This window comes from Chiloscyllium plagiosum, unplaced genomic scaffold (genome assembly GCF_037043375.1).
Source record: "Chiloscyllium plagiosum isolate Xiang-an unplaced genomic scaffold, Cpla_swu_hap1 HiC_scaffold_26, whole genome shotgun sequence".
Classification (NCBI taxonomy): domain Eukaryota; kingdom Metazoa; phylum Chordata; class Chondrichthyes; order Orectolobiformes; family Hemiscylliidae; genus Chiloscyllium; species Chiloscyllium plagiosum.
Window position 1 is genome coordinate 57,437,574 of NW_028270164.1, and position 24,705 is coordinate 57,462,278.

Below are 24,705 nucleotides of genomic sequence, written 5' to 3' on the forward strand. Positions count from 1 at the left end.
ACGTTCTCTCCTTACACTGAGATCCCTCACACACTGACGTTCTCTCCTCACACTGTGATCCCCCACACACAGACGTTCTCTCCTTACACTGAGATCCCTCACACACTGACGTTCTCTCCTCACACTGAGATCCCTAACACACTGACGTTCTCTCCTCACACTGAGATCCCCCACACACTGACGTTCTCTCCTCACACTGAGATCCCTAACACACTGACGTTCTCTCCTCACACTTTGACCCCCCACACACTGACGTTCTCTCCTCACACTGTGATCCCTCACACACTGACGTTCTCTCCTCACACTGAGACCCCTCACACACTGACGTTCTCTCCTCACACTGAGATCCCTCACACACTGACATTCTCTCCTTCCACTGTGATCCTCCACACACTGACGTTCTCTCCACACTCTCAGATCCCTCACACACTGTCGTTCTCTCCTCGCACTGAGATCCCCCACACACTGACGTTCTCTCACACTGAGATCCCCCACACACTGACATTCTCTCCTTACACTGAGATTCCTCACACACTGACATTCTCTCCTCACACTGAGATCCCTCACACACTGACATTCACTCCTCACACTGAGATCACCCACACACTGACGTTATCTCCTCACATTGTGATGCCCCACACACTGATGTTCTCTCCTCACACTGAGATCCCCCACACACTGACATTCTCTCCTTACACTGAGATTCCTCACACACTGACATTCTCTCCTCACACTGAGATCCCTCACACACTGACATTCACTCCTCACACTGAGATCACCCACACACTGACGTTATCTCCTCACATTGTGATGCCCCACACACTGATGTTCTCTCCTCACACTGAGATCCCTCACACACTGACATTCTCTCCTCACACTGAGACCCCCCACACACTGTCGTTCTCTCCTCACATTGTGATCCCCCACACACTGACGTTCTCTCCTCATACTGAGATCCCTCACACACTGACGTTCTCTCCTCACACTGAGATCCCCCACACACTGACGTTCTCTCCTCACACTGCGATCCCTCACACACTGACGTTCTCTCCTCACACTGACGTCTCCCACACACTGACGTTCTCTCCTCACACTGAGATCCCCCATACACTGACATTCTCTCCTCACACTGTGGTCTCCCACACACTGACGTTCTCTCCTCACCATGAGATCCCTCACACACTGACGTTCTCTCCTCACAATGAGACCCCTCACACACTGACGTTCTCTCCTCACACTGAGATCCGTCACAAACTGACATTCTCTCCTCACACTGAGATCCCTCACACACTGACGTTCTCTCCTCACACAGAGATCCCTCACACACTGACATTCTCTCCTCGCACTGAGATCCCTCACACACTGACGTTCTCTCCTCACACTGAGATCCCTTACACACTGACATTGTCTCCTCACACTGAGATCCCCCACACGCTGACGTTCTCTCCTCACACTGAGACCCCCCACACACTGACGTTCTCTCCTCACATTGTGATCCCCCACACACTGACGTTCCATCCTCACACTGAGATCCCCCACACACTGACGTTCTCTCCTCACACTGAGACCCCCCACCCACTGACGTTCTCTCCTCACATTGTGATCCCCCACACACTGACGTTCTCTCCTCACACTGAGATCCCTCACACACTGACGTTCTCTCCTCACACTGAGATCCCCCACACAATGACGTTCTCTCCTCACACTGAAACCCCCACACACTGACGTTCTCTCCTCACATTGGGATCCCCTCACACACTGACGTTCTCTCCTCACACTGGGATCCCCCACACACTGACATTCTCTCCTTACACTGAGATCCCTCACACACTGACGTTCTCTCCTCACACTGAGACCCCTCACACACTGACGTTCTCTCCTCACACTGTGATCCCCCACACACAGACGTTCTCTCCTCACACTGAGACCCCTCACACACTGACGTTCTCTCCTCACACTGTGATCCCCCACACACAGACGTTCTCTCCTTACACTGAGATCCCTCACACACTGACTTTCTCTCCTCACACTGAGATCCCCCACACACTGACGTTCTCTCCTCACACTGAGATCCCTAACACACTGACGTTCTCTCCTCACACTGAGATCCCCCACACACTGACGTTCTCTCCTCACACTGAGATCCCTAACACACTGACGTTCTCTCCTCACACTTTGACCCCCCACACACTGACGTTCTCTCCTCACACTGTGATCCCTCACACACTGACGTTCTCTCCTCACACTGAGACCCCTCACACACTGACGTTCTCTCCTCACACTGAGATCCCTCACACACTGACATTCTCTCCTTCCACTGTGATCCTCCACACACTGACGTTCTCTCCACACTCTCAGATCCCTCACACACTGTCGTTCTCTCCTCGCACTGAGTTCCCCCACACACTGACGTTCTCTCACACTGAGATCCCCCACACACTGACATTCTCTCCTTACACTGAGATTCCTCACACACTGACGTTCTCTCCTCACACTGAGACCCCTCACACACTGACGTTCTCTCCTCACACTGTGATCCCCCACACACTGACATTCTCTCCTTACACTGAGATTCCTCACACACTGACGTTCTCTCCTCACACTGAGACCCCTCACACACTGACGTTCTCTCCTCACACTGTGAACCCCCACACACAGACGTTCTCTCCTTACACTGAGGTCCCTCACACACTGACGTTCTCTCCTCACACTGTGATCCTCCACACACTGACGTTCTCTACACACTCTCAGATCCCTCACACACTGTCGTTCTCTCCTCACACTGAGATCCCCCACACACTGACGTTCTCTCCTCACACTGAGATCCCCCACACACTGACGTTCTCTCCTCACACTGTGATCCTCCACACACTGACGTTCTCTCCACACTCTCAGATCCATCACACACTGTCGTTCTCTCCTCACACTAAGATCCCACACACTGTCGTTCTCTCCTCACACTGAGATCCCTCACACACTGACGTTCTCTCCTCACACTGAGATCCCTCACACACTGACATTCTCTCCTCCCACTGTGATCCCCCACACACTGACGTTCTCTCCTCACACTGAGACCCCTCACACACTGACGTTCTCTCCTCACACTGTGATCCCCCACACATAGACGTTCTCTCCTCACACTGAGATCCCTCACACACTGACGATCTATCCTCACACTGAGAACCCTCACACACTGACGTTCTCTCCTCACACTGTGATCCTTCACACACTGACGTTCTCTCCACACTCTCAGATCCCTCACACACTGTCGTTCTCTCCTCACACTGAGATCCCCCACACACTGACGTTCTCTCCTCACACTGAGATCCCCCACACACTGACATTCTCTCCTCACACTGAGATCACCCACACACTGACGTTCTCTCCTCACACTGAGATCCCTCACACACTGACGTTCTCTCCTCACACTGAGATCTCTCACACACTGACGTTCTCTCCTCACACTGAGATCCCTCACACACTGACGTTCTCTCCTCACACTGACATCCCTCACACACTGACGTTCTCTCCTCACACTGAGAACACCCCCACACACTGACGTTCTCTCCTCACACTGAGATCCCTCACACACTGACATTCTCTCCTCACACTGAGACCCCTCACACACTGATGTTCTCTCCTCACACTGAGATCCCTCACACACTGACATTCTCTCCTCACACTGAGACCCCTCACACACTGATGTTCTCTCCTCACACTGTGAACCCCCACACACAGACGTTCTCTCCTTACACTGAGGTCCCTCACACACTGACGTTCTCTCCTCACACTGTGATCCTCCACACACTGACGTTCTCTACACACTCTCAGATCCCTCACACACTGTCGTTCTCTCCTCACACTGAAATCCCCCACACACTGTCGTTCTCTCCTCACACTGAGATCCCCCACACACTGACGTTCTCTCCTCACACTGAGATCCCCCACACAATGACGTTCTCTACTCACACTGAGATCCCCCACACACTGTCGTTCTCTCCTCACACTGTGATCCTCCACACACTGACGTTCTCTCCACACTCTCAGATCCATCACACACTGACGTTCTCTCCTCACACTGAGATCCCACACACTGTCGTTCTCTCCTCACACTGAGATCCCTCACACACTGACGTTCTCTCCTCACACTGAGATCCCTCACACACTGACGTTCTCTCCTCACACTGAGACCCCTCACACACTGACGTTCTCTCCTCACACTGTGATCCCCCACACACTGACGTTCTCTCCTCACACTGAGATCCCTCACACACTGACGATCTATCCTCACACTGAGACCCCTCACACACTGACGTTCTCTCCTCACACTGTGATCCTTCACACACTGACGTTCTCTCCACACTCTCAGATCCCTCACACACTGTCGTTCTCTCCTCACACTGAGATCCCCCACACACTGACGTTCTCTCCTCACACTGAGATCCCCCACACACTGACATTCTCTCCTCACACTGAGATCACCCACACACTGACGTTCTCTCCTCACACTGAGATCCCACACACACTGACGTTCTCTCCTCACACTGAGATCTCTCACACACTGACGTTCTCTCCTCACACTGAGATCCCCCACACACTGATGTTCTCTCCTCACACTGAGATCCCTAACACACTGACGTTCTCTCCTCAAACTGAGATCACCCACACACTGACGTACTCTCCTCCCACTGAGACCCCTCACACACTGACGTTCTCTCCTCACACCACGATTCCTCACACACTGACGTTCTCTCCTCACACTTAGACCCCGCACACACTGACGTTCTCTCCTCAAACTTAGACCCCCCACACACTGACGTTCTCTCCTCACACTGAGACTCCTCACACACTGAAGTTCTCTCCTCAAACTGAGATCACCCACACACTGACGTTCTCTCCTCCCACTGAGACCCCTCACACACTGACATTCTCTCCTCGCACCATGATCCCTCACACACTGACGTTCTCTCCTCACACTGAGATCCCCCACACACTGACATTCTGTCCTCGCACTGAGATCCCTCACACACTGATGTTCTCTCCTCACACTGACATCCCTCACACACTGATGTTCTCTCCTCACACTGTGAACCCCCACACACAGACGTTCTCTCCTTACACTGAGGTCCCTCACACACTGACGTTCTCTCCTCACACTGTGATCCTCCACACACTGATGTTCTCTCCTCACACTGAGATCCCTAACACACTGACGTTCTCTCCTCAAACTGAGATCACCCACACACTGACGTTCTCTCCTCACACTGAGATCCCCCACACACTGACATTCTCTCCTCACACTGAGATCACCCACACACTGACGTTCTCTCCTCACACTGAGATCCCTCACACACTGACGTTCTCTCCTCACACTGAGATCTCTCACACACTGACGTTCTCTCCTCACACTGAGATCCCTCACACACTGACGTTCTCTCCTCACACTGACATCCCTCACACACTGACGTTCTCTCCTCACACTGAGAACACCCCCACACACTGACGTTCTCTCCTCACACTGAGATCCCTCACACACTGACATTCTCTCCTCACACTGAGACCCCTCACACACTGATGTTCTCTCCTCACACTGAGATCCCTCACACACTGACATTCTCTCCTCACACTGAGACCCCTCACACACTGATGTTCTCTCCTCACACTGTGAACCCCCACACACAGACGTTCTCTCCTTACACTGAGGTCCCTCACACACTGACGTTCTCTCCTCACACTGTGATCCTCCACACACTGACGTTCTCTACACACTCTCAGATCCCTCACACACTGTCGTTCTCTCCTCACACTGAAATCCCCCACACACTGTCGTTCTCTCCTCACACTGAGATCCCCCACACACTGACGTTCTCTCCTCACACTGAGATCCCCCACACAATGACGTTCTCTACTCACACTGAGATCCCCCACACACTGTCGTTCTCTCCTCACACTGTGATCCTCCACACACTGACGTTCTCTCCACACTCTCAGATCCATCACACACTGACGTTCTCTCCTCACACTGAGATCCCACACACTGTCGTTCTCTCCTCACACTGAGATCCCTCACACACTGACGTTCTCTCCTCACACTGAGATCCCTCACACACTGACGTTCTCTCCTCACACTGAGACCCCTCACACACTGACGTTCTCTCCTCACACTGTGATCCCCCACACACTGACGTTCTCTCCTCACACTGAGATCCCTCACACACTGACGATCTATCCTCACACTGAGACCCCTCACACACTGACGTTCTCTCCTCACACTGTGATCCTTCACACACTGACGTTCTCTCCACACTCTCAGATCCCTCACACACTGTCGTTCTCTCCTCACACTGAGATCCCCCACACACTGACGTTCTCTCCTCACACTGAGATCCCCCACACACTGACATTCTCTCCTCACACTGAGATCACCCACACACTGACGTTCTCTCCTCACACTGAGATCCCACACACACTGACGTTCTCTCCTCACACTGAGATCTCTCACACACTGACGTTCTCTCCTCACACTGAGATCCCCCACACACTGATGTTCTCTCCTCACACTGAGATCCCTAACACACTGACGTTCTCTCCTCAAACTGAGATCACCCACACACTGACGTACTCTCCTCCCACTGAGACCCCTCACACACTGACGTTCTCTCCTCACACCACGATTCCTCACACACTGACGTTCTCTCCTCACACTTAGACCCCGCACACACTGACGTTCTCTCCTCAAACTTAGACCCCCCACACACTGACGTTCTCTCCTCACACTGAGACTCCTCACACACTGAAGTTCTCTCCTCAAACTGAGATCACCCACACACTGACGTTCTCTCCTCCCACTGAGACCCCTCACACACTGACATTCTCTCCTCGCACCATGATCCCTCACACACTGACGTTCTCTCCTCACACTGAGATCCCCCACACACTGACATTCTGTCCTCGCACTGAGATCCCTCACACACTGATGTTCTCTCCTCACACTGACATCCCTCACACACTGACGTTCTCTCCTCACACTGAGATCCCTCTCACACTGACGTTCTCTCCTCACACTGAGATCACTCACACACTGACGTTCTCTCCTCACACTGAGATCCCCCACACACTGACGTTCTCTCCTCACACCACGATCCCTCACACACTGACCTTCTCTCCTCACACTGAGATCTCCCACACACTGACGTTCTCTCCTCACATTGAGATCCCTCACACACTGACATTCTCGCCTCACACTGACATCCCTCACACACTGACGTTCTCTCCTCACACTGAGATCCCTCACACACTGACGTTCTCTCCTCACACTGAGATCACCCACAAACTGACGTTCTCTCCTCACACTGAGATCCCTCACACACTGACGTTCTCTCCTCACACTGAGATCCATCACACACTGACGTTCTCTCCTCACACTGACATCCCTCACACACTGACGTTCTCTCCTCACACTGAGATCCCCCACATACTAACGTTCTCTCCTCACACTGAGATCCCCCACACACTGACATTCTCTCCTCACACTGAGATCCCTCACACACTGACGTTCTCTCCTCACACTGAGATCTCCCACACACTGACGTTCTCTCCTCACACTGAGATCACCCACACACTGACGTTCTCTCCTCACACTGAGAACCCCCACACTCTGACGTTCTCTTCTCACACTGAAATCCCTCACACACTGACGTTCTCTCCTCACACTGATATCCCTCACACACTGACGTTCTCTCCTCACACTGAGATCCCTCACACACTGACATTCTCTCCTCACACTGAGACCCCTCACACACTGACGTTCTCTCCTCACACTGAGATCTCCCACATAGTGACGTTCTCTCCTCACACTGAGATCCCCCACACACTGACGTTCTCTCCTCACACTGAGATCTCCCACATACTGACGTTCTCTCCTCACACTGTGATCCTCCACACACTGACGTTCTCTTCACACTCTCAGATCCCTCACACACTGTCGTTCTCTCCTCACACTGAGATCCCCCACACACTGACATTCTCTCCTCACACTGAGATCCCCACACACTGACGTTCTCTCCTCACATTGAGTTCCCCCACACACTGACGTTCTCTCCTCACACTGAGATCCCTCACACACTGACGTTCTCTCCTCACACTGAGATCTCTCACACACTGACGTTCTCTCCTCACACTGAGATCCCTCACACACTGACGTTCTCTCCTCACACTGACATCCCTCACACACTGACGTTCTCTCCTCACACTGAGAACACCCCCACACACTGACGTTCTCTCCTCACACTGAGATCCCTCACACACTGACATTCTCTCCTCACACTGAGACCCCTCACACACTGATGTTCTCTCCTCACACTGAGATCCCTCACACACTGACATTCTCTCCTCACACTGAGACCCCTCACACACTGATGTTCTCTCCTCACACTGTGAACCCCCACACACAGACGTTCTCTCCTTACACTGAGGTCCCTCACACACTGACGTTCTCTCCTCACACTGTGATCCTCCACACACTGACGTTCTCTACACACTCTCAGATCCCTCACACACTGTCGTTCTCTCCTCACACTGAAATCCCCCACACACTGTCGTTCTCTCCTCACACTGAGATCCCCCACACACTGACGTTCTCTCCTCACACTGAGATCCCCCACACAATGACGTTCTCTACTCACACTGAGATCCCCCACACACTGTCGTTCTCTCCTCACACTGTGATCCTCCACACACTGACGTTCTCTCCACACTCTCAGATCCATCACACACTGACGTTCTCTCCTCACACTGAGATCCCACACACTGTCGTTCTCTCCTCACACTGAGATCCCTCACACACTGACGTTCTCTCCTCACACTGAGATCCCTCACACACTGACGTTCTCTCCTCACACTGAGACCCCTCACACACTGACGTTCTCTCCTCACACTGTGATCCCCCACACACTGACGTTCTCTCCTCACACTGAGATCCCTCACACACTGACGATCTATCCTCACACTGAGACCCCTCACACACTGACGTTCTCTCCTCACACTGTGATCCTTCACACACTGACGTTCTCTCCACACTCTCAGATCCCTCACACACTGTCGTTCTCTCCTCACACTGAGATCCCCCACACACTGACGTTCTCTCCTCACACTGAGATCCCCCACACACTGACATTCTCTCCTCACACTGAGATCACCCACACACTGACGTTCTCTCCTCACACTGAGATCCCACACACACTGACGTTCTCTCCTCACACTGAGATCTCTCACACACTGACGTTCTCTCCTCACACTGAGATCCCCCACACACTGATGTTCTCTCCTCACACTGAGATCCCTAACACACTGACGTTCTCTCCTCAAACTGAGATCACCCACACACTGACGTACTCTCCTCCCACTGAGACCCCTCACACACTGACGTTCTCTCCTCACACCACGATTCCTCACACACTGACGTTCTCTCCTCACACTTAGACCCCGCACACACTGACGTTCTCTCCTCAAACTTAGACCCCCCACACACTGACGTTCTCTCCTCACACTGAGACTCCTCACACACTGAAGTTCTCTCCTCAAACTGAGATCACCCACACACTGACGTTCTCTCCTCCCACTGAGACCCCTCACACACTGACATTCTCTCCTCGCACCATGATCCCTCACACACTGACGTTCTCTCCTCACACTGAGATCCCCCACACACTGACATTCTGTCCTCGCACTGAGATCCCTCACACACTGATGTTCTCTCCTCACACTGACATCCCTCACACACTGACGTTCTCTCCTCACACTGAGATCCCTCTCACACTGACGTTCTCTCCTCACACTGAGATCACTCACACACTGACGTTCTCTCCTCACACTGAGATCCCCCACACACTGACGTTCTCTCCTCACACCACGATCCCTCACACACTGACCTTCTCTCCTCACACTGAGATCTCCCACACACTGACGTTCTCTCCTCACATTGAGATCCCTCACACACTGACATTCTCGCCTCACACTGACATCCCTCACACACTGACGTTCTCTCCTCACACTGAGATCCCTCACACACTGACGTTCTCTCCTCACACTGAGATCACCCACAAACTGACGTTCTCTCCTCACACTGAGATCCCTCACACACTGACGTTCTCTCCTCACACTGAGATCCATCACACACTGACGTTCTCTCCTCACACTGACATCCCTCACACACTGACGTTCTCTCCTCACACTGAGATCCCCCACATACTAACGTTCTCTCCTCACACTGAGATCCCCCACACACTGACATTCTCTCCTCACACTGAGATCCCTCACACACTGACGTTCTCTCCTCACACTGAGATCTCCCACACACTGACGTTCTCTCCTCACACTGAGATCACCCACACACTGACGTTCTCTCCTCACACTGAGAACCCCCACACTCTGACGTTCTCTTCTCACACTGAAATCCCTCACACACTGACGTTCTCTCCTCACACTGATATCCCTCACACACTGACGTTCTCTCCTCACACTGAGATCCCTCACACACTGACATTCTCTCCTCACACTGAGACCCCTCACACACTGACGTTCTCTCCTCACACTGAGATCTCCCACATAGTGACGTTCTCTCCTCACACTGAGATCCCCCACACACTGACGTTCTCTCCTCACACTGAGATCTCCCACATACTGACGTTCTCTCCTCACACTGTGATCCTCCACACACTGACGTTCTCTTCACACTCTCAGATCCCTCACACACTGTCGTTCTCTCCTCACACTGAGATCCCCCACACACTGACATTCTCTCCTCACACTGAGATCCCCACACACTGACGTTCTCTCCTCACACTGAGTTCCCCCACACACTGACGTTCTCTCCTCACACTGAGATCCCTCACACACTGACGTTCTCTCCTCAAACTGAGATCACCCACACACTGAAGTTCTCTCCTCCCACTGAGACCCTCACACACTGACGTTCTCTCCTCACACTGAGATCCCCCACACACTGACGTTCTCTCCTCACACTGAGATCCCTCACACACTGACGTTCTCATCTCAAACTGAGATCACCCACACACTGAAGTTCTCTCCTCCCACTGAGACCCTCACACACTGATGTTCTCTCCTCACACTGAGATCCCTAACACACTGACGTTCTCTCCACAAACTGAGATCACCCACACACTGATGTTCTCTCCTCACACTTAGACCCCCCACACACTGATGTTCTCTCCTCACACTTAGACCCCCCTCACACTGACGTTCTCTCCTCACACTGAGACTCCTCACACACTGACGTTCTCTCCTCAAACTGAGATCACCCACACACTGACGTTCTCTCCTCCCACTGAGACCCCTCACACACTGACATTCTCTCCTCACACCACGATCCCTCACACACTGACGTTCTCTCCTCACACTGAGATCCCCCACACACTGACAATCTGTCCTCACACTGAGATCCCTCACACACTGACGTTCTCTCCTCACACTGACATCCCTCACACACTGACGTTCTCTCCTCACACTGAGATCCCTCTCACACTGACGTTCTTTCCTCACACTGAGATCACTCACACACTGACGTTCTCTCCTCACACTGAGATCCCCCACACACTGACGTTCTCTCCTCACACTGTGATCCTTCACACACTGACGTTCTCTCCACACTCTCAGATCCCTCACACACTGTCGTTCTCTCCTCACACTGAGATCCCCCACACACTGACGTTCTCTCCTCACACTGAGATCCCCCACACACTGACATTCTCTCCTCACACTGAGATCACCCACACACTGACGTTCTCTCCTCACACTGAGATCCCACACACACTGACGTTCTCTCCTCACACTGAGATCTCTCACACACTGACGTTCTCTCCTCACACTGAGATCCCCCACACACTGATGTTCTCTCCTCACACTGAGATCCCTAACACACTGACGTTCTCTCCTCAAACTGAGATCACCCACACACTGACGTTCTCTCCTCCGACTGAGACCCCTCACACACTGACGTTCTCTCCTCACACCAAGATCCCTCACACACTGACGTTCTCTCCTCACACTTAGACCCCGCACACACTGACGTTCTCTCCTCAAACTTAGACACCCCACACACTGACGTTCTCTCCTCACACTGAGACTCCTCACACACTGACGTTCTCTCCTCAAACTGAGATCACCCACACACTGACGTTCTCTCCTCCCACTGAGACCCCTCACACACTGACGTTCTCTCCTCGCACCATGATCCCTCACACACTGACGTTCTCTCCTCACACTGAGATCCCCCACACACTGACATTCTGTCCTCGCACTGAGATCCCTCACACACTGATGTTCTCTCCTCACACTGACATCCCTCACACACTGACGTTCTCTCCTCACACTGAGATCCCTCTTACACTGACGTTCTCTCCTCACACTGAGATCACTCACACACTGACGTTCTCTCCTCACACTGAGATCCCCCACACACTGACGTTCTCTCCTCACACCACGATCCCTCACACACTGACCTTCTCTCCTCACACTGAGATCTCCCACACACTGACGTTCTCTCCTCACACTGAGATCCCTCACACACTGACATTCTCTCCTCACACTGACATCCCTCACACACTGACGTTCTCTCCTCACACTGAGATCCCTCACACACTGACGTTCTCTCCTCACACTGAGATCACCCACACACTGACGTTCTCTCCTCACACTGAGATCCCTCACACACTGACGTTCTCTCCTCACACTGACATCCCTCACACACTGACGTTCTCTCCTCACACTGAGATCCCCCACATACTAACGTTCTCTCCTCACACTGAGATCCCCCACACACTGACATTCTCTCCTCACACTGAGATCCCTCACACACTGACGTTCTCTCCTCACACTGAGATCTCCCACACACTGACGTTCTCTCCTCACACTGAGATCACCCACACACTGACGTTCTCTCCTCACACTGAGAACCCCCACACACTGACGTTCTCTTCTCACACTGAAATCCCTCACACACTGACGTTCTCTCCTCACACTGATATCCCTCACACACTGACGTTCTCTCCTCACACTGAGATCCCTCACACACTGACATTCTCTCCTCACACTGAGACCCCTCACACACTGACGTTCTCTCCTCACACTGAGATCTCCCACATACTGACGTTCTCTCCTCACACTGAGATCCCCCACACACTGACGTTCTCTCCTCACACTGAGATCTCCCACATACTGACGTTCTCTCCTCACACTGTGATCCTCCACACACTGACGTTCTCTTCACACTCTCAGATCCCTCACACACTGTCGTTCTCTCCTCACACTGAGATCCCACACACACTGACGTTCTCTCCTCACACTGAGATCCCCCACACACTGACATTCTCTCCTCACACTGAGATCCCCCACACACTGACATTCTCTCCTCACACTGAGATCCCCACACACTGACATTCTCTCCTCACACTGAGATCCCTCACACACTGACGTTCTCTCCTCAAACTGAGATCACCCACACACTGAAGTTCTCTCCTCCCACTGAGACCCTCACACACTGATGTTCTCTCCACACACTGAGATCCCTAACACACTGACGTTCTCTCCTCAAACTGAGATCACCCACACACTGATGTTCTCTCCTCACACTTAGACCCCCCACACACTGATGTTCTCTCCTCACACTTAGACCCCCCTCACACTGACGTTCTCTCCTCACACTGAGACTCCTCACACACTGACGTTCTCTCCTCAAACTGAGATCACCCACACACTGACGTTCTCTCCTCCCACTGAGACCCCTCACACACTGACATTCTCTCCTCACACCACGATCCCTCACACACTGACGTTCTCTCCTCACACTGAGATCCCCCACACACTGACATTCTGTCCTCACACTGAGATCCCTCACACACTGACGTTCTCTCCTCACACTGACATCCCTCACACACTGACGTTCTCTCCTCACACTGAGATCCCTCTCACACTGACGTTCTTTCCTCACACTGAGATCACTCACACACTGATGTTCTCTCCTCACACTGAGATCCCCCACACACTGACGTTCTCTCCTCACACCACGATCCCTCAAACACTGACGTTCTCTCCTCACACTGAGATCTCCCAACACACTGACGTTCTCTCCTCACACTGAGATCCCTCACACACTGACGTTCTCTCCTCACACTGACATCCCTCACACACTGACGTTCTCTCCTCACACTTAGATCCCTCACACACTGACGTTCTCTCCTCACACTGAGATCACCCACACACTGACGTTCTCTCCTCACACTGAGATCCCTCACACACTGACGTTCTCTCCTCACACTGAGATCCCTCACACACTGACGTTCTCTCCTCACACTGACATCCCTCACACACTGACGTTCTCTCCTCACACTGAGATCCCCCACACACTAACGTTCTCTCCTCACACTGAGATCCCCCACACACTGACATTCTCTCCTCACACTGAGATCCCTCACACACTGACGTTCTCTCCTCACACTGAGATCTCCCACACACTGACGTTCTCTCCTCACACTGAGTATCCCCCACACACTGACGTTCTCTCCTCACACTGAGTATCCCCCACACACTGACGTTCTCTTCTCACACTGAAATCCCTCACACACTGACGTTCTCTCCTCACACTGATATCCCTCACACACTGACGTTCTCTCCTCACACTGAGATCCCTCACACACTGACATTCTCTCCTCACACTGAGACCCCTCACACACTGACGTTCTCTCCTCACACTGAGATCTCCCACATACTGACGTTCTCTCCTCACACTGAGATCCCCCACACACTGACGTTCTCTCCTCACACTGAGATCTCCCACATACTGACGTTCTCTCCTCACACTGAGATCCCCCACACACTGACGTTCTCTCCTCACACTGAGATCTCCCACACACTGACGTTCTCTCCTCACACTGAGATCACCCACACACTGACGTTCTCTCCTCACACTGAGATCCCCCACACACTGACGTTCTCTTCTCACACTGAAATCCCTCACACACTGACGTTCTCTCCTCACACTGATATCCCTCACACACTGACGTTCTCTCCTCACACTGAGATCCCCCACACACTGACGTTCTCTCCTCACACTGAGACCCCTCACACACTGACGTTCTCTCCTCACACTGAGATCTCCCACATACTGACGTTCTCTCCTCACACTGAGATCCCCCACACACTGACGTTCTCTCCTCACACTGAGATCTCCCACATACTGACGTTCTCTCCTCACACTGTGATCCTCCACACACTGACGTTCTCTTCACACTCTCAGATCCCTCACACACTGTCGTTCTCTCCTCACACTGAGATCCCCCACACACTGACATTCTCTCCTCACACTGAGATCCCTCACACACTGACGTTCTCTCCTCACACTGAGATCCCCCACACACTGATGTTCTCTCCTCACACTGAGATCCCCCACACACTGACGTTCTCTCCTCACACTGAGACTCCTCACACACTGACGTTCTCTCCTCAAACTGAGATCACCCACACACTGACGTTCTCTCCTCCCACTGAGACCCCTCACACACTGACGTTCTCTCCTCACACCACGATCCCTCACACACTGACGTTCTCTCATCACACTGAGATCCCCCACACACTGACATTCTGTCCTCACACTGAGATCCCTCACACACTGACGTTCTCTCCTCACACTGACATCCCTCACACACTGACGTTCTCTCCTCACACTGAGATCCCTCTCACACTGACGTTCTTTCCTCACACTGAGATCACTCACACACTGACGTTCTCTCCTCACACTGAGATCCCCCACACACTGACGTTCTCTCCTCACACCACGATCCCTCACACACTGACGTTCTCTCCTCACACTGAGATCTCCCATACACTGACGTTCTCTCCTCACACTGAGATCCCCCACACACTGACGTTCTCTCCTCACACTGACATCCCTCACACACTGACGTTCTCTCCTCACACTGAGATCCCTCACACACTGACGTTCTCTCCTCACACTGAGATCACCCACACACTGACGTTCTCTCCTCACACTGAGATCCCTCACACACTGACGTTCTCTCCTCACACTGAGATCCCTCACACACTGACGTTCTCTCCTCACACTGACATCCCTCACACACTGACGTTCTCTCCTCACACTGAGATCCCCCACACACTAACGTTCTCTCCTCACACTGAGATCCCCCACACACTGACATTCTCTCCTCACACTGAGATCCCTCACACACTGACGTTCTCTCCTCACACTGAGATATCCCACACACTGACGTTCTCTCCTCACACTGAGATCACCCACACACTGACGTTCTCTCCTCACACTGAGATCCCCCACACACTGACGTTCTCTTCTCACACTGAAATCCCTCACACACTGACGTTCTCTCCTCACACTGAGATCCCCCACACACTGACGTTCTCTCCTCACACTGAGATCCCCCACACACTGACATTCTCTCCTCACACTGAGATCACCCACACACTGACGTTCTCTCCTCACACTGAGATCCCACACACACTGACGTTCTCTCCTCACACTGAGATCTCTCACACACTGACGTTCTCTCCTCACACTGAGATCCCCCACACACTGATGTTCTCTCCTCACACTGAGATCCCTAACACACTGACGTTCTCTCCTCAAACTGAGATCACCCACACACTGACGTACTCTCCTCCCACTGAGACCCCTCACACACTGACGTTCTCTCCTCACACCACGATTCCTCACACACTGACGTTCTCTCCTCACACTTAGACCCCGCACACACTGACGTTCTCTCCTCAAACTTAGACCCCCCACACACTGACGTTCTCTCCTCACACTGAGACTCCTCACACACTGAAGTTCTCTCCTCAAACTGAGATCACCCACACACTGACGTTCTCTCCTCCCACTGAGACCCCTCACACACTGACATTCTCTCCTCGCACCATGATCCCTCACACACTGACGTTCTCTCCTCACACTGAGATCCCCCACACACTGACATTCTGTCCTCGCACTGAGATCCCTCACACACTGATGTTCTCTCCTCACACTGACATCCCTCACACACTGACGTTCTCTCCTCACACTGAGATCCCTCTCACACTGACGTTCTCTCCTCACACTGAGATCACTCACACACTGACGTTCTCTCCTCACACTGAGATCCCCCACACACTGACGTTCTCTCCTCACACCACGATCCCTCACACACTGACCTTCTCTCCTCACACTGAGATCTCCCACACACTGACGTTCTCTCCTCACATTGAGATCCCTCACACACTGACATTCTCGCCTCACACTGACATCCCTCACACACTGACGTTCTCTCCTCACACTGAGATCCCTCACACACTGACGTTCTCTCCTCACACTGAGATCACCCACAAACTGACGTTCTCTCCTCACACTGAGATCCCTCACACACTGACGTTCTCTCCTCACACTGAGATCCATCACACACTGACGTTCTCTCCTCACACTGACATCCCTCACACACTGACGTTCTCTCCTCACACTGAGATCCCCCACATACTAACGTTCTCTCCTCACACTGAGATCCCCCACACACTGACATTCTCTCCTCACACTGAGATCCCTCACACACTGACGTTCTCTCCTCACACTGAGATCTCCCACACACTGACGTTCTCTCCTCACACTGAGATCACCCACACACTGACGTTCTCTCCTCACACTGAGAACCCCCACACTCTGACGTTCTCTTCTCACACTGAAATCCCTCACACACTGACGTTCTCTCCTCACACTGATATCCCTCACACACTGACGTTCTCTCCTCACACTGAGATCCCTCACACACTGACATTCTCTCCTCACACTGAGACCCCTCACACACTGACGTTCTCTCCTCACACTGAGATCTCCCACATAGTGACGTTCTCTCCTCACACTGAGATCCCCCACACACTGACGTTCTCTCCTCACACTGAGATCTCCCACATACTGACGTTCTCTCCTCACACTGTGATCCTCCACACACTGACGTTCTCTTCACACTCTCAGATCCCTCACACACTGTCGTTCTCTCCTCACACTGAGATCCCCCACACACTGACATTCTCTCCTCACACTGAGATCCCCACACACTGACGTTCTCTCCTCACACTGAGTTCCCCCACATACTGACGTTCTCTCCTCACACTGAGATCCCTCACACACTGACGTTCTCTCCTCAAACTGAGATCACCCACACACTGAAGTTCTCTCCTCCCACTGAGACCCTCACACACTGACGTTCTCTCCTCACACTGAGATCCCCCACACACTGACGTTCTCTCCTCACACTGAGATCCCTCACACACTGACGTTCTCATCTCAAACTGAGATCACCCACACACTGAAGTTCTCTCCTCCCACTGAGACCCTCACACACTGATGTTCTCTCCTCACACTGAGATCCCTAACACACTGACGTTCTCTCCACAAACTGAGATCACCCACACACTGATGTTCTCTCCTCACACTTAGACCCCCCACACACTGATGTTCTCTCCTCACACTTAGACCCCCCTCACACTGACGTTCTCTCCTCACACTGAGACTCCTCACACACTGACGTTCTCTCCTCAAACTGAGATCACCCACACACTGACGTTCTCTCCTCCCACTGAGACCCCTCACACACTGACATTCTCTCCTCACACCACGATCCCTCACACACTGACGTTCTCTCCTCACACTGAGATCCCCCACACACTGACAATCTGTCCTCACACTGAGATCCCTCACACACTGACGTTCTCTCCTCACACTGACATCCCTCACACACTGACGTTCTCTCCTCACACTGAGATCCCTCTCACACTGACGTTCTTTCCTCACACTGTGATCACTCACACACTGACGTTCTCTCCTCACACTGAGATCCCCCACACACTGACGTTCTCTCCTCACACTGTGATCCTTCACACACTGACGTTCTCTCCACACTCTCAGATCCCTCACACACTGTCGTTCTCTCCTCACACTGAGATCCCCCACACACTGACGTTCTCTCCTCACACTGAGATCCCCCACACACTGACATTCTCTCCTCACACTGAGATCACCCACACACTGACGTTCTCTCCTCACACTGAGATCCCACACACACTGACGTTCTCTCCTCACACTGAGATCTCTCACACACTGACGTTCTCTCCTCACACTGAGATCCCCCACACACTGATGTTCTCTCCTCACACTGAGATCCCTAACACACTGACGTTCTCTCCTCAAACTGAGATCACCCACACACTGACGTTCTCTCCTCCGACTGAGACCCCTCACACACTGACGTTCTCTCCTCACACCAAGATCCCTCACACACTGACGTTCTCTCCTCACACTTAGACCCCGCACACACTGACGTTCTCTCCTCAAACTTAGACACCCCACACACTGACGTTCTCTCCTCACACTGAGACTCCTCACACACTGACGTTCTCTCCTCAAACTGAGATCACCCACACACTGACGTTCTCTCCTCCCACTGAGACCCCTCACACACTGACGTTCTCTCCTCGCACCATGATCCCTCACACACTGACGTTCTCTCCTCACACTGAGATCCCCCACACACTGACATTCTGTCCTCGCACTGAGATCCCTCACACACTGATGTTCTCTCCTCACACTGACATCCCTCACACACTGACGTTCTCTCCTCACACTGAGATCCCTCTTACACTGACGTTCTCTCCTCACACTGAGATCACTCACACACTGACGTTCTCTCCTCACACTGAGATCCCCCACACACTGACGTTCTCTCCTCACACTGAGATCCCTCACACACTGACCTTCTCTCCTCACACTGAGATCTCCCACACACTGACGTTCTCTCCTCACACTGAGATCCCTCACACACTGACATTCTCTCCTCACACTGACATCCCTCACACACTGACGTTCTCTCCTCACACTGAGATCCCTCACACACTGACGTTCTCTCCTCACACTGAGATCACCCACACACTGACGTTCTCTCCTCACACTGAGATCCCTCACACACTGACGTTCTCTCCTCACACTGACATCCCTCACACACTGACGTTCTCTCCTCACACTGAGATCCCCCACATACTAACGTTCTCTCCTCACACTGAGATCCCCCACACACTGACATTCTCTCCTCACACTGAGATCCCTCACACACTGACGTTCTCTCCTCACACTGAGATCTCCCACACACTGACGTTCTCTCCTCACACTGAGATCACCCACACACTGACGTTCTCTCCTCACACTGAGAACCCCCACACACTGACGTTCTCTTCTCACACTGAAATCCCTCACACACTGACGTTCTCTCCTCACACTGATATCCCTCACACACTGACGTTCTCTCCTCACACTGAGATCCCTCACACACTGACATTCTCTCCTCACACTGAGACCCCTCACACACTGACGTTCTCTCCTCACACTGAGATCTCCCACATACTGACGTTCTCTCCTCACACTGAGATCCCCCACACACTGACGTTCTCTCCTCACACTGAGATCTCCCACATACTGACGTTCTCTCCTCACACTGTGATCCTCCACACACTGACGTTCTCTTCACACTCTCAGATCCCTCACACACTGTCGTTCTCTCCTCACACTGAGATCCCACACACACTGACGTTCTCTCCTCACACTGAGATCCCCCACACACTGACATTCTCTCCTCACACTGAGATCCCCCACACACTGACATTCTCTCCTCACACTGAGATCCCCACACACTGACATTCTCTCCTCACACTGAGATCCCTCACACACTGACGTTCTCTCCTCAAACTGAGATCACCCACACACTGAAGTTCTCTCCTCCCACTGAGACCCTCACACACTGATGTTCTCTCCACACACTGAGATCCCTAACACACTGACGTTCTCTCCTCAAACTGAGATCACCCACACACTGATGTTCTCTCCTCACACTTAGACCCCCCACACACTGATGTTCTCTCCTCACACTTAGACCCCCCTCACACTGACGTTCTCTCCTCACACTGAGACTCCTCACACACTGACGTTCTCTCCTCAAACTGAGATCACCCACACACTGACGTTCTCTCCTCCCACTGAGACCCCTCACACACTGACATTCTCTCCTCACACCACGATCCCTCACACACTGACGTTCTCTCCTCACACTGAGATCCCCCACACACTGACATTCTGTCCTCACACTGAGATCCCTCACACACTGACGTTCTCTCCTCACACTGACATCCCTCACACACTGACGTTCTCTCCTCACACTGAGATCCCTCTCACACTGACGTTCTTTCCTCACACTGAGATCACTCACACACTGATGTTCTCTCCTCACACTGAGATCCCCCACACACTGACGTTCTCTCCTCACACCACGATCCCTCAAACACTGACGTTCTCTCCTCACACTGAGATCTCCCAACACACTGACGTTCTCTCCTCACACTGAGATCCCTCACACACTGACGTTCTCTCCTCACACTGACATCCCTCACACACTGACGTTCTCTCCTCACACTTAGATCCCTCACACACTGACGTTCTCTCCTCACACTGAGATCACCCACACACTGACGTTCTCTCCTCACACTGAGATCCCTCACACACTGACGTTCTCTCCTCACACTGAGATCCCTCACACACTGACGTTCTCTCCTCACACTGACATCCCTCACACACTGACGTTCTCTCCTCACACTGAGATCCCCCACACACTAACGTTCTCTCCTCACACTGAGATCCCCCACACACTGACATTCTCTCCTCACACTGAGATCCCTCACACACTGACGTTCTCTCCTCACACTGAGATCTCCCACACACTGACGTTCTCTCCTCACACTGAGTATCCCCCACACACTGACGTTCTCTCCTCACACTGAGTATCCCCCACACACTGACGTTCTCTTCTCACACTGAAATCCCTCACACACTGACGTTCTCTCCTCACACTGATATCCCTCACACACTGACGTTCTCTCCTCACACTGAGATCCCTCACACACTGACATTCTCTCCTCACACTGAGACCCCTCACACACTGACGTTCTCTCCTCACACTGAGATCTCCCACATACTGACGTTCTCTCCTCACACTGAGATCCCCCACACACTGACGTTCTCTCCTCACACTGAGATCTCCCACATACTGACGTTCTCTCCTCACACTGAGATCCCCCACACACTGACGTTCTCTCCTCACACTGAGATCTCCCACACACTGACGTTCTCTCCTCACACTGAGATCACCCACACACTGACGTTCTCTCCTCACACTGAGATCCCCCACACACTGACGTTCTCTTCTCACACTGAAATCCCTCACACACTGACGTTCTCTCCTCACACTGATATCCCTCACACACTGACGTTCTCTCCTCACACTGAGATCCCCCACACACTGACGTTCTCTCCTCACACTGAGACCCCTCACACACTGACGTTCTCTCCTCACACTGAGATCTCCCACATACTGACGTTCTCTCCTCACACTGAGATCCCCCACACACTGACGTTCTCTCCTCACACTGAGATCTCCCACATACTGACGTTCTCTCCTCACACTGTGATCCTCCACACACTGACGTTCTCTTCACACTCTCAGATCCCTCACACACTGTCGTTCTCTCCTCACACTGAGATCCCCCACACACTGACATTCTCTCCTCACACTGAGATCCCAACACACTGACGTTCTCTCCTCACACTGAGATCCCCCACACACTGATGTTCTCTCCTCACACTGAGATCCCCCACACACTGACGTTCTCTCCTCACACTGAGACTCCTCACACACTGACGTTCTCTCCTCAAACTGAGATCACCCACACACTGACGTTCTCTCCTCCCACTGAGACCCCTCACACACTGACGTTCTCTCCTCACACCACGATCCCTCACACACTGACGTTCTCTCATCACACTGAGATCCCCCACACACTGACATTCTGTCCTCACACTGAGATCCCTCACACACTGACGTTCTCTCCTCACACTGACATCCCTCACACACTGACGTTCTCTCCTCACACTGAGATCCCTCTCACACTGACGTTCTTTCCTCACACTGAGATCACTCACACACTGACGTTCTCTCCTCACACTGAGATCCCCCACACACTGACGTTCTCTCCTCACACCACGATCCCTCACACACTGACGTACTCTCCTCACACTGAGAACTCCCATACACTGACGTTCTCTCCTCACACTGAGATCCCCCACACACTGACGTTCTCTCCTCACACTGACATCCCTCACACACTGACGTTCTCTCCTCACACTGAGATCCCTCACACACTGACGTTCTCTCCTCACACTGAGATCACCCACACACTGACGTTCTCTCCTCACACTGAGATCCCTCACACACTGACGTTCTCTCCTCACACTGAGATCCCTCACACACTGACGTTCTCTCCTCACACTGACATCCCTCACACACTGACGTTCTCTCCTCACACTGAGATCCCCCACACACTAACGTTCTCTCCTCACACTGAGATCCCCCACACACTGACATTCTCTCCTCACACTGAGATCCCTCACACACTGACGTTCTCTCCTCACACTGAGATATCCCACACACTGACGTTCTCTCCTCACACTGAGATCACCCACACACTGACGTTCTCTCCTCACACTGAGATCCCCCACACACTGACGTTCTCTTCTCACACTGAAATCCCTCACACACTGACGTTCTCTCCTCACACTGATATCCCTCACACACTGACGTTCTCTCCTCACACTGAGATCCCTCACACACTGACATTCTCTCCTCACACTGAGACCCCTCACACACTGACGTTCTCTCCTCACACTGAGATCTCCCACATACTGACGTTCTCTCCTCACACTGAGATCCCCCACACACTGACGTTCTCTCCTCACACTGAGATCTCCCACACACTGATGTTCTCTCCTCACACTGAGATCCCTCACACACTGACGTTCTCTCCTCACACTGAGACCCCTCTCACACTGACGTTCTCTCCTCACACTGAGATCCCCCACACACTGACATTCTCTCCTCATACTGAGATCCCTCACACACTGACGTTCTCTCCTCACACTGAGATCCCCCACACACTGACGTTCTCTCCTCACACTGATATCCCTCACAAACTGACGTTCTCTCCTCACACTGAGATCCCCCACACACTGACGTTCTCTCCTCACACTGAGACCTCTCACACACTGACGTTCTCTCCTCACACTGAGATCCCTCACACACTGACGTTCTCTCCTCACACTGAGATCCCTCACACACTGACGTTCTCTCCTCACACTGAGATCTCTCACACACTGACGTTCTCTCCTCATACTGAGATCCCTCACACACTGACGTTCTCTCCTCACACTGAGATCCCCCACACACTGACGTTCTCTCCTCACACCACGATCCCTCACACACTGACGTTTTCTCCTCACACTGAGATCTCCCACACACTGACGTTCTCTCTTCACACTGCGATCCCTCACACACTGAGGTTCTCTCCTCACACTGACATCCCTCACACACTGACGTTCTCTCCTCACACTGAGATCCCTCACACACTAATGTTCTCTCCTCACACTGAGATCACCCACACACTGACGTTCTCTCCTCACACTGAGATCCCTCACACACTGACGTTCTCTCCTCACACTGACATCCCTCACACACTGACGTTCTCTCCTCACACTGAGAT